We start from the raw sequence: 11845 nt of genomic DNA, 5'->3' as shown, positions 1-11845 counted from the left end.
ATAAATAAATAAATAAAAAACTGGGCCAGTGGTTAGCATGGAGGTTGAAGTGCTGGATCCCATGAGGTGTCCCCCATATCTAGCAACTAGAAGACGATGCTTGACACATCTGTGTACATGCCCAGAATCTTTCTTTCTCTAGCAGAACATGCCCTATAGCAAAACTAAAAGACAAAAATAAAGATCTATTCTATTTTTGTATGATAGCAGTACATAATTGAAAAATAAAAATCAGTGTATAAGTAACTATGAAAGTTAAAATAGAAAATATATGGAAGAAAGCAGAAATGAAAGCTTTTACATTTGACTTACGTAGATACTTTTTGTTAAGCCAGCAAAAGACACTAAGTATAAAATAAAAAATAAATTGGATTTCAAATTTTTTTTAATATTTTCTCTGAAGAATATGATTGAATAAACATGAAAGTCACAAATCAGGCAAAAAGGACTATCTATAATATGATTACATAAATGTAAATAATTGAAGTCTAAAAGCATCTTAGTACTACTATGGACAAGATCATACACTGAATGGTTTAAATAACAAACATTTCTTACATTTCTGAGACTGGAAGTCTGAGCTCAGGGTGCCAGCACGTTTGGGTCTTGATGAGGTCCCTCTTCCTGCCCCTGTATGTTCATATGACCTCTTCCTTCAAAGTGTGCAGAGGGAGAGCTCTGGCCTTTCTTTTTCTTCTTATAATGATGTGTATCTATTAGCAAGACTCTGCCCTTGTAACCTTATCTAAAGTTAATAACCTTCCAATGGTCCCACTTAATGCCATTAAATTGGGACTGAGACCTTCAACATATGAATGTTGGGGTCAGACACAAACATTCAGTCTATAACGAGGTAAAAATAACTTTCTACAACCAGAAAAAATAAAAATATATTTAAATAGAAAATAGATATAAATAGATACTCTATGAATAAAAATATTTATATGTATGTGTCTTACAGTCAAGTAACAAAATGCTTAAAATTATTACTTGTTAGTAAAATTAAACTTAGAGCCACAAAATACTCAGTACAGATGCACTAAAAATGTGTTACAATAAGAGGAGTATTACCAGGTGTTAGAAGGAAGATAAATTGAGATCTCATACGTTACTGGTAGGAAAGTAAGAAAGTACACACACTTGTAAAAAGTTTAGCTTTTTAAAAAAATAAGCACAAACTATTACATAACCAGGAGCTTGATTTCAGGTAGTCATCAAAAAGAAATTTATAAATCTCCACAAAGACCTGAAAACAGGTATTTTTATAGAAATTTTATTCACACTCACGCTGGGCACATGTGCGTGCGTGCCCAAGATCCCAAGAGGAGAATGGAGGAGAAGGGATTGTGGCGTGACTATTCCCCCTGGGGGGTGATTTCTTGCTTTCTGTGAGTTCTCGCTTTCTGTCTGTCTGTCTGGGGAGCGTACGCGCCCTATAGTGAAAACCTCTCAAAAAAAAAAAAAAAAAAAGAAAGAAAAAAATTTTATTCACAACAAACAAAAGCTGGAAAAAGTATTCACTAAAAAGTAAATGTATAAACAAATTTCCTACATATTGGTAATGGAATATTACTCAGTACTTTTGGAGAACCATCTATTGATACATATTTTTAAAATACCCACTATATCACATGTATGACACATGCAAAAACATATAAAAATACACATGAAATACATTTTTTTGGAGAGGTTTTTGCTATAGGGCGCATGTGTTCACCAGAAAGACAGAGAGATAAAGAGATGGAAAGTGATAAATCACCCCCCAGGAGGATGGCCACACCACAACCCATTCTCCTCCATTCTCCTCTCACCATCTTGGCACATGCGCCTGGCATGAGTTTAAGCCCCAGGTCCGGGACTTGAACCAAGGGTGGCTACATGGGAGTTCAGTAACTTAGCCATTACGCTAACTGCTGGTCCCACATGAAATACATTTTTAAGTGCCAGAGCAAAAAAAAAAACAAAAGAGAAGAGATATCAAAACCAGATTTAAATTTACATTAAATTTTAGTATAGTGAAACTAATCTATTTTGCTAATCAATAATGCAGAGATTGGGAAAATGAGAGTGACTGACAGTGAGTAACATAAGGCAACATTTTGTGAAGCCAAAATATTATCTTGATTGTTATTATTATATAATAACTACATAGGGATGTATTTACTAAAAAGCACTAAACTGTGTATTCAAAATATGTGCATTTCATTTAATTCAAATTATACAACAAAAATTAATTTAAAAAATGTTTGGATGCTCATGTTGCTGTAGTTTGCCAGAGAAAAGAAAATTATTTCATGTTCTCTATCTCAGAAAAAGTATATACTTGCTTCAGGTCTAGCTTATCACACTCAAAAATTATTATGGTATTATAACATTATTGTCAAAAATGAGGACATTTTCTGTTTCCTTTTTTTTTTCTTTGAGAGAGAGATTTTTGCTATAGGTCATGTGCACTTGCCAAGGAGACAGAGAAAGACAGACAAAGGTGAGAAATCACCCCTAGGGGCGATGGCCATGCCACAGTCCCTTCTCCTCCATTCTCCTCTTGGGATTTTTGGGCACACATAAACATACAACTGGTATGATTTTCAAGTCTCCATGTCTGGGATCTAAACCATAGTTGCCCATGTGGGAGTCCAGCGGCATAACCATTATGTTATCTGCTGGTCCCAAGTTCCCGTTTCATAAATATGAAAAAAATAATTATATGTAATATGAAATATTATTTCATTTACACATTTTAATCACTTATTTATAAAAATGGAGAAATGTCATTTGAGTAAATATTTATTTCTTGAAAATAAATAAGATTGAAATATTTCAACTTAAACTATATAATACAGCTTAGACAGATTTGATCATTTATATATAATAGAAATGGCTAATGTTATATTGTGCATTAAAATTTTCTTTAAAAGGATAAAGTTCTTGGGACCAGCAGTTAGCGTAATGGCTATGTCACTGGACTCCCATGTAGTTGACTGCAGTTCGAGTCCCGGAGCGGTGGCTTGAACTCATGCTGGGCACGTGTGCATGCGTGCCCAGGATCCTGAGAGGAGAATGGAGGAGAAGGGATTGCGGCGTGGCCATGCTCCCACCTCGGGGGGGTGGGGGTGATTTCTCGCTTCCTATCTCTCTATCTCTCTCTTTTCTTTCTGGCGAGCACAACTATAGCAAAAATCTCTCAAAAAAAAAGAAAAAGAAAAAGGATAAATTTCTTATAATCAGAAAGCAATATAACTAATTAATAAACTTTGTTATCACAATCAAAATGAAATAATTTGAATAGCAACCTGGGATGTCTGAACTGGTGCCTTAGAACAGAGAGGTCTTTATATAAACTATGCTGAAATAAAACCTCACAAGCTCCTAGTTAGAAGCTATTACTGCAAACTGTATCAGGCTAATAGGAAAGTTTCTAAGACAAAACCAACCAAACAAAACGAAAAACATATAGATAACTTCTTAACCCCTCTTTAAAAAAAACATGTTATGTGCAAATGAAATATTTATAACTGTGCTAAAATTGCAGCAATATTTACTTATAAATTTTATGAAAAATCTTTTTGTGTCACAGTATCAAGGTATATTTTATTGTTATTAAGCAATGAACTCAAAGAATAAAATGGGGAAGGATGACAGTCTCACAAAGTTAAACCTTTTTGGTAGTTTTATTTCATTTTGCTTTGCACATATTATTCCAACCTACATTACCTTTGTCAATGACCGTAAGTGGCATGCACCACAGATGGGAGACCTAGGCCCACCTACAGCTATGAATATCTGATGTGTCAGTTTGTTCTTGTTCGCTTGCCAGAAGCCACATTTATTGCAGGGGTGGTTGTAGGTGGGTGGTAACACACAGATGTTCTACTTTAAACAGAAAGTATAATCTAAAGACTATGAATAAATGCACTCCAACACTCAGGATACAAATAACAGGAATTGAAAAAAATTACTGTTTGTATGATACACATCTCAAAATAGCTGAGAGAACAGTTAAATGATTTTTAGTCAATCTAGGTGATTTACCCACTAGGCAATTTATTCTTTTTTTAATTATTTTTTAAAAATTTTGATTTACATTTAATCCCTATTCATCTTTACAGTATACAACATTGCTTTTTTCAGTGTGAATAAAATGCATATCAATAAAGATAAAGAAATGACTATACACATTATGATCAACAAATAGTTCTTCATTTTTTTGTCATTTAAATAGATTTCTTTCATTCGTTTCTCTTCCTCATTCCCTCTGTTACCCACCTCATTATTTCTAGTATCTACCATGCCCTCCCTGCTGCTATACCTTTCAAACTTTTAGTTTCTGCTATAGAGTGCAGTCAATTAGTATATATTGAGTGGTGACATACAAAATCTGTCTTTCATACTCTGGTTTGCTTCCCCTAGCATTAAGTCTTCCATATTCTACTTTGTATCAAATGTCAGGTACTCATTTTTTGTTTTTCCAATGACTGAGTATTATTCCATAGAATACATCAGATACATTTTTTTTCAGTCCAATCACCTGCTTTTGGATATTTGGATTCATCCCATGTCCTACTAATTTAAATGATGCCACAATAGATAAGGATGTGTAACTGTTTTTCCAACCGAGCGTTTTTCTATTCTTTGGGTAAATACCTAACAGTGGAATAACTGGGTCATATGATACTTTTATTTATAAGTTTCTGAGGAACTGCCTTATTTTTCTACAAATTGGTTGTACTAATTTCCATTCCTACCAAATGTATAGGATAATTCCTTTTTTACCACAGCTATGCCAGCACTTATCATTATTATTATTATTATTTTTAAATTTTAGCCATTCTGACTGGGATAAAATAGTATCTCATTGTGCTTTTGATTTGCATTTCTCTTATGATAAGAGATGTCAAGTATACTTTTATGTGCTTTTTGGCTGTTCATATGTCTTCTTCAGAGAATTGTCTGTTCAACTAATTTTCCATCTTTTAATTGTATTGATTATTTATTTGTGGGTAAGCTGTTTCAATTCCCTGTATATTCTGGTTATTGTTCACTTAACTGAGATATAGTTCATAAATGTATTCTCCCACTCTGAGGGTTGTATTCTCACTTTAATTATTTCCTTTGCTGTGCAGAAGCTTTTCAGTCTAATATAGTTCCATTTATCTATTTTTGAGACTATTTTCTTTAAGAAGTCTTTGCCTACTCCAAGGTCTCCACGCATTTCCCTGTGTTTTTCACCAGTATTTTTATAATTAATGGTTTTATGTTTAGATCCTCAATCCATTTTGAGTTGATTTTTGTTAGTGGTGAGATATTAAGTTTCAGTTTCATTCTTCTGCAGGTGGAAATCATGTTTCCCCTGCACCATTTGCTGAAGAGATTTTCTTTTCTCCATTGGATTGTCTTGTGTCCTCTGTCAAGGACCAATTGGTTGTATGTTTTGGAGTTTATTCAGAGGATCTCAATTCTGTTCCACTAGTCTACTCGTTTTCATGCCAATACTATACTGTTTTAATTAACACATCTTTGTAATATGATTTGAGGTTTGGTAGAGATGCCTCCTACTTTATTCCCCATGTACAACATTGCTTTGGCAATATGGAACTTTTTATGATTCCAGATAATTTTTATGATTGCGTTTTTCTACTTCTGTGAGGGAATATCTTTCACAGTTTGATTTGGATTGCATTAAATTCATAGATTAATTTGGATAGGATTGATATTTTGATTCTATTAATTTTTCCAAGCCAGGAACATGGGATGTTTTTCCACTTTTTTGTATTATTTGCATTTATTTTTCAAGCGTTTCATAGTTTTCCTTCTAAAGATCTTTGGCATCTTTGGTAAAGTTTATTCCTAGATATCTTATTAGTCTTGTGTCTATTGTAAGTGAGATTGCTTTATTCTATTGCCCCAGTTTGTCTATTGTTGGTGTATAAAATGCTATTGATTTTTGATAGTATGTTGATTTTGTATCCTGCCACAGTACCATATTCATTCACCACTTCCAGGAGCTTTTTGTGGATTCTTTTGAATTCTCTATGTATAGCACCATATTATCTACAAATATTCTTTTTAATTCTCTAGGTATAGCATCATATTTTCTATAAATAGAAATAATATCACCTCTTCATTTTCTACTTGGTTGCCTTTCGTTTGACGCTCTAATTTCATTGGCTAGACCTATCAGTACTATGTTAAAAAGGAGTAGAGAAAGTGGGTGGCTTTGTTTTGTTCCACTTTTGAGTGGAAAAACTTTCAGATTTTCCCCATTCAGTATGATTTGGCTATGGGTTGTTCATAGATGGTTTTATCTAGGTTGACGAATGTCCCTCCTATGCTGATTATGCTGAGAGTGTTAATCATGAAGGGATGTTGTATTTTATTGAATGCTTTTTTTCCTCAATTGTTTAAAATAATCATATAATTTTTATCTTCTCTTTTGTTAATGTGATGTATTACATCTATTTTTTGCATATGTTGAACCATCCTTTCATCCCTAGAATAAAGCCTACTTGGTCATGGTGTATATTATCTTTTTAATATGTTGTTGAAAATGATTTGCTAGTATATTGTTGAGAATTTTTGCATCCATATTTATCAGGGAGTTTGGAGCAAAGTTTTCCTTTTCTGTCATTTATTTGTCTGGTTTTGGAATTAAAATGATGGAAGCTACAAAGAACAAATTTGGAAGTGTTTTTTCCTTTTGAATTTTTAGAAATAGTTTAAGGAAAATTGGGGTTAGTTCTTTAAAAGTTTTGTAGACTTTAGACGTAAAGCCACCAGGACTTGGAAACTTCCTTCTTGGGAGAGTATTTATTACTGATTCAACCACCTTATTTCTTGTTATGGATTCATTCGGACTTTCCATTTCTTCCTGGTTCAATCTTGGTAAGCTGCATGTGTCCAGATATTTATCCATCTCATAGGTTTTCTTGTTTGTTGGCATAAAATCACGCACAGTATTCTCTGATGTTTTTTGTATTTCTGTTATGTCCATTGTAAAAATGCCTGTTGTCTTGCTGACTTGATTTATGTTCTGGTTCCTTTCTCTGTTCTTCTTGATTAATCTAGCTAATGGTGTGTCAATTTTGTGTATCTTCTCAAAGAACCAGCTTTTAGTTTCATTTCTTTTCTGCATAGTTCTTTTGTTCTCTATTTTATTTATTTACATCAAAATCTTTGTTATTTCTTTTCTCCTGGAATTTTTTTGTTTGTTTTTCTATTGCTGTTTTTCCAGTTCACTGAGATGTATCATTAGGTAGTTTATTTGCCACCTTTCTGCTTTTTTCTTGTGGGCACTAATTGCTATAAACTTCCCTCTTATAACTGCTTTTGCTATGTCCCATAGGTTACAAACATTTGTTTATTATCATTAGTTTCTATGCTCCAGTGTTGAGTGCATAGATATTTACAAGTGTTATATCTTCTTGGTTAACAAGTCCTTTTAGTATTACACAATGTCTTTGTATGTCTCTTTTTTCATCTTTTATTTGTTCTTGCCATTTGAAGGATAATCTTGCTGGATGTAGTAATCTTGGTTGAAATTGTTATTCTTTTAATGTTTTGAATACATCTTTCTCAGTCTTTCCTTCCCTGCACTGTTTCAGTTGAAAATTTTGACATTATCCTCATGGGATAGACTTTATAAGTAACCGGATGTTTCTTCCTTGACAATTTTAGAATGTTGTCTTTAATTTTTACCTATCTGGCTATGATGTACCTTGGGATATTTTTGTATTCATTTTATTTGTACCCTTTTTATTTCTTGATATGCATTCCTTCATGTTTCTCTACATTTGGAAAATTTTCAGGTATTATTACATGAAAGAGATTTTCCATGTATCTTTATTTTCTGGAATACCCTTTATATGAATATTTGGATGTTTCATGTGTGTAGAATTTCTCACATGTTGTCCTCATTTTTGTTTGGTTGTTTTTTTCATTCTTCTTGGTAGTTTGGTCTATGTTGGAGACTTTGTCTTCAAGGTCAAAAATTTTTCTGCATGGTTCAATCTGCTGTTAGTACTCTCTAGGGAGATTTTAACTTCTTGTATTGTAGTCTTCATTTTCAGGTGTCTTCTTTGATTCTTTTTTTAGGATGTCTATTTCTTTACAAAATTCTTCTCTCATGTCCTGAAATGATTTTCTCATTTCCTGGAACCAATTGTCTGTTTTCTTTTAAATCTCATTGGGTTTTGTCACTATGAATATTTGGAATTCTTTTTCTAACATTTCTGTGTATTTCTCTGTGCTGTACATTGTTTGTGAGGGGATAATACACTTGCCTGAGGAACTGTTAACTCCTTGTTTTCTCATGTTTCTTTCAGATTTACACTGGGTTTTGGCCATCTGATGCAGTATTCACTTTTTCTATTTATTGGAGTAGTATTGGAAGAGGAAATATCACTCTTAGTTCCCAGGCATATTCCTATCGAGGTCTGTGTCTTCCGGATCAGAGCAGTTATAGGTAACTTGAGGTGCTTGGCTTCTCTATCAAATGTTCAGCTCTTGATGAGGTGGTAGCAAGCTAACGGGATATAACTTAGTGAAGAGGATTGAGTAAGACAATGCTATGCACAAGGTGTGCCAAAATTTCCATAGTTACTCCCAGGGCTTGTAGGTGGACTCATGAGAGGAGGCTTGCCAAGACCAGCCTCAAGTCTCCCAGTGGGCGGAGTAAGCTTGGGCCACTAGAGCACAGGGTGCCAGATGCTTGAAGTTTCAAAGTTACTCCCAGCCTCATGGATGAACTCCCAAGAGGAGGCCTGCTGAGACCAGGCTCAAGTCTCTTGGTGGGCAGGGTGACCCAGGGAAATTTATTCTAATGTGGAGAAAAACATGAAAAAAAATTTTGACTTGTTTATATCAAGGATTTGCATCTAAATTTTCATGAAGAGATTGGTCAATCCCAATCTCAATTCTTCCTATTGTAAATTTAAAAGAATAATTATATCAAATAGCATATATGATTTTGGCATACCTTCATGCCAATTATATAGAGATATATTTATGCAAAATTTGCACTTATCTTGCTTACTGACAGAAACAATATGAAACTTGAGCCTTATATTTACAAATATAGTCAGTGATGTCATTCATATAATGTAGTAGAAATTTCAATTAAAATAAAATAATACCTTTTTCTCACGGCCTCGCTTCCAAGATGACGAAGAAAAGAAGGAACAATAGCTGTGCCCAAAAGGGCTATGGCCGTGTTCAGCCTATTTGCTGCATGAACTGCACCCGATGTGTGCCCAAGAACAAAGCTATTAAGAAGTTAGTCATATGAAACATAGAGAGGCTGCAGCCGTCAGGGACATCTCTGAAGCAAATGTCTTCAATGCCTATGTGCTCCCCAAGCTGTATGTGAAGCTACATTACTGTGTGAGTTGCACCATTCATAGCGAGGTAGTCAGGAACCGATCTCATGAAGCTCACAAGGACCAAACACCCCCATTCCGATTTAGACCTGTGGGTGCTGCCCCTCGTCCTCCACCAAAGCCCCTATAATGAGCCGAGTCCTTAAGGACAGAAGAATTGTCTGTCCTCTGGGAAAAATAAAACACAGATTATACATTAAAAAATAATAATAATAATAATAATAAAATAAAATAATAATGTATGATCTAGATTGTTTGGAAATTTGAAATTGTCTTCATTTTGTTTGTATTGCTCTTTACTAAACTCCTTGTTTAAGGGACTAAAACAATGAGGATGCACATATAGACACAAAAACACTCAAAACATATCTATATTCCAGGAAAGAGCTAAAAAGAAACACACTGGTGTGATGAAATGTAAAAAAGACAAGAAGTTCCTGTACTACCATTCTGGCCTTTTCAGTAACACTTTGAAGGAGAGAACATTCTTTCAAAATTTTTGTAAAAATACAGTCTAAGAATAACATATTATTGTGATTTTAAAAGTAGTATATGCTCATTATATAATATTTGGAAGTACAGAAAAATACATTTTAAATTATCAATCATCTAAGATAGTATAGTGATCACGCTAATGTGGTATTTCTTTGTCTTGATATATGAATGCAAAAAGTAAACTATTTAGAAATGTATTACATTTTGTACTGGAGAATAAACTTAAATTACAGAAAATATTCCACTTTTGTAGAATAAATTTAATTTGTGTTGGTGTTCAATTCAGTATCATTTGAAGATGGTACCTCATACCTAATCATTGTCAATATATCTTACTCATATATACAGTTGGTCTTAAATCAAAATGTGAGTTTTTATACTTTAACAATTTAATCAACAAATTGACACAATCTATTTTTAAATTTGCTATGGCATTAGAGTTGTCTAAACACATTTGCTATTGTTTAAATAATTTCTTCTCTTCTAATCTCAAATATCTAAAAAAATGTTAGATATTTTTCCACATTTTAAAACTATATAATATTATTTTAATAATTTTTCCTTTCTCATAATTCATTCTTTATATATTACAAATTCAAAATATTGTATGTATGTATATATGAACATAATATTGGATGCGTGTTATATATAATATAAATATATTGTAACACATATGTAGGTTGAATATTTTGCAAAGATTCAGGTTAAATACCAAAGAAATGAAATAGAATCATCAGTTGGAAGGGAAGAAACACTGGGATAAGGTATTTATAATGCACAGACAAAAAAAGAAGTGACAACTTTAGAAAGATGCTTAAAAGCATAAGATTAAGACAATCAACAATGTAACAATGATGAATTTTCTCTAACTTTTTTTAGATGTTTTTAAACTTCTTAATTATGAGGTTGTCTTACATTTTTGAGTGTAACTCCTAGTTGCAAAATGCCCTCTGCAGTGTCCTAGTCATTACTGTAAAAGGTTCTCCTTTATAGAAAATTCTTGTCAATGCTATACTTCCAATTTTTCAGAGATATAGTTGGAATAATATAGTCAGCTTTGGAAGGTTAAAAGGTTGAAAAAATAAAGGTTAATTTTGTAACAAACTCTAGAGTAATTTTTTTAAAGGCAATTTATAAGGTCACAGAATTTTGATGTGGATAAATAAGACATGCAGAAAAACTTTACTTTTCCTTTCTTCTGTGAATAATTTCCAAATTAATTAATCTTGGGTACAGTCTTAATCTGTTTGTGCTGCTGTAATAAATGTCATAGGTTGGGTAAATTAAAAGCACATAAATCTATTGCTCACAGTTCTAGAGGCTGGGAAGTCTCACATCAAAGGGCCAGCAGGCTGGGACACCACTTCTTCCAAAAGAGTGACTCATTGTTGCTTCCTGGCATAGTGGAAGAGACAGAATAGGTGAACTCACCCCATCAAGCTCTTTCACAAGCATTTATCAATTCATGATGGTATAGTCCTGAAGATCTGATTAGGTCTAAAGGCTCTAATATTAATTCTGTTGGACTGGTGATTAAATGTCAACATGAATTTTGGAAGAAAGACAAATGTGAAAACCTTAGGAGGCATTGTAGAATTAAGTCATGGAAAAGGTTCATTAATCATTCTTATTTAGATTATTATTTAATTTTATTTAATAATTCTTATTTAGATTATTTCAGATCTAATTAGTTCCCTCAAAAGTCACTTAAATATCCATTCCAGATTAGGAGCAAATAAGTCTTATATTTAAAGAAAAAGGACAAAATATAGATTTACAATTTAGAACAATCAGAGTATGTATTTATTTCTATTTTTAAAAGTCTTACATGTAACCCAATGAGATAAGGTTACAACTCTAAAATAAATTTATAATAAATAACCATCATTTATGGAATATCTCAGGCAGTATATATATTTATATATATATAAATATATATACACACACACACATACACATCTCAGGAAGTATATATA

General features: G+C 32.9%; 1 pseudogene; it reads left to right on the top strand.

Moving 5' to 3' along the window:
• The first annotated feature begins 9157 nt into the window (after positions 1-9157).
• LOC102472311 (40S ribosomal protein S26-like) lies at positions 9158-9504 on the top strand (annotated as a pseudogene).
• Positions 9505-11845: the final 2341 nt, after the last annotated feature.

Source organism: Tupaia chinensis, unplaced genomic scaffold (genome assembly GCF_000334495.1).
Source record: "Tupaia chinensis unplaced genomic scaffold, TupChi_1.0 Scaffold000478_3, whole genome shotgun sequence".
Taxonomy (NCBI): Eukaryota; Metazoa; Chordata; class Mammalia; order Scandentia; family Tupaiidae; genus Tupaia; species Tupaia belangeri.
This window is presented reverse-complemented; position numbering and strand designations above follow the sequence as displayed.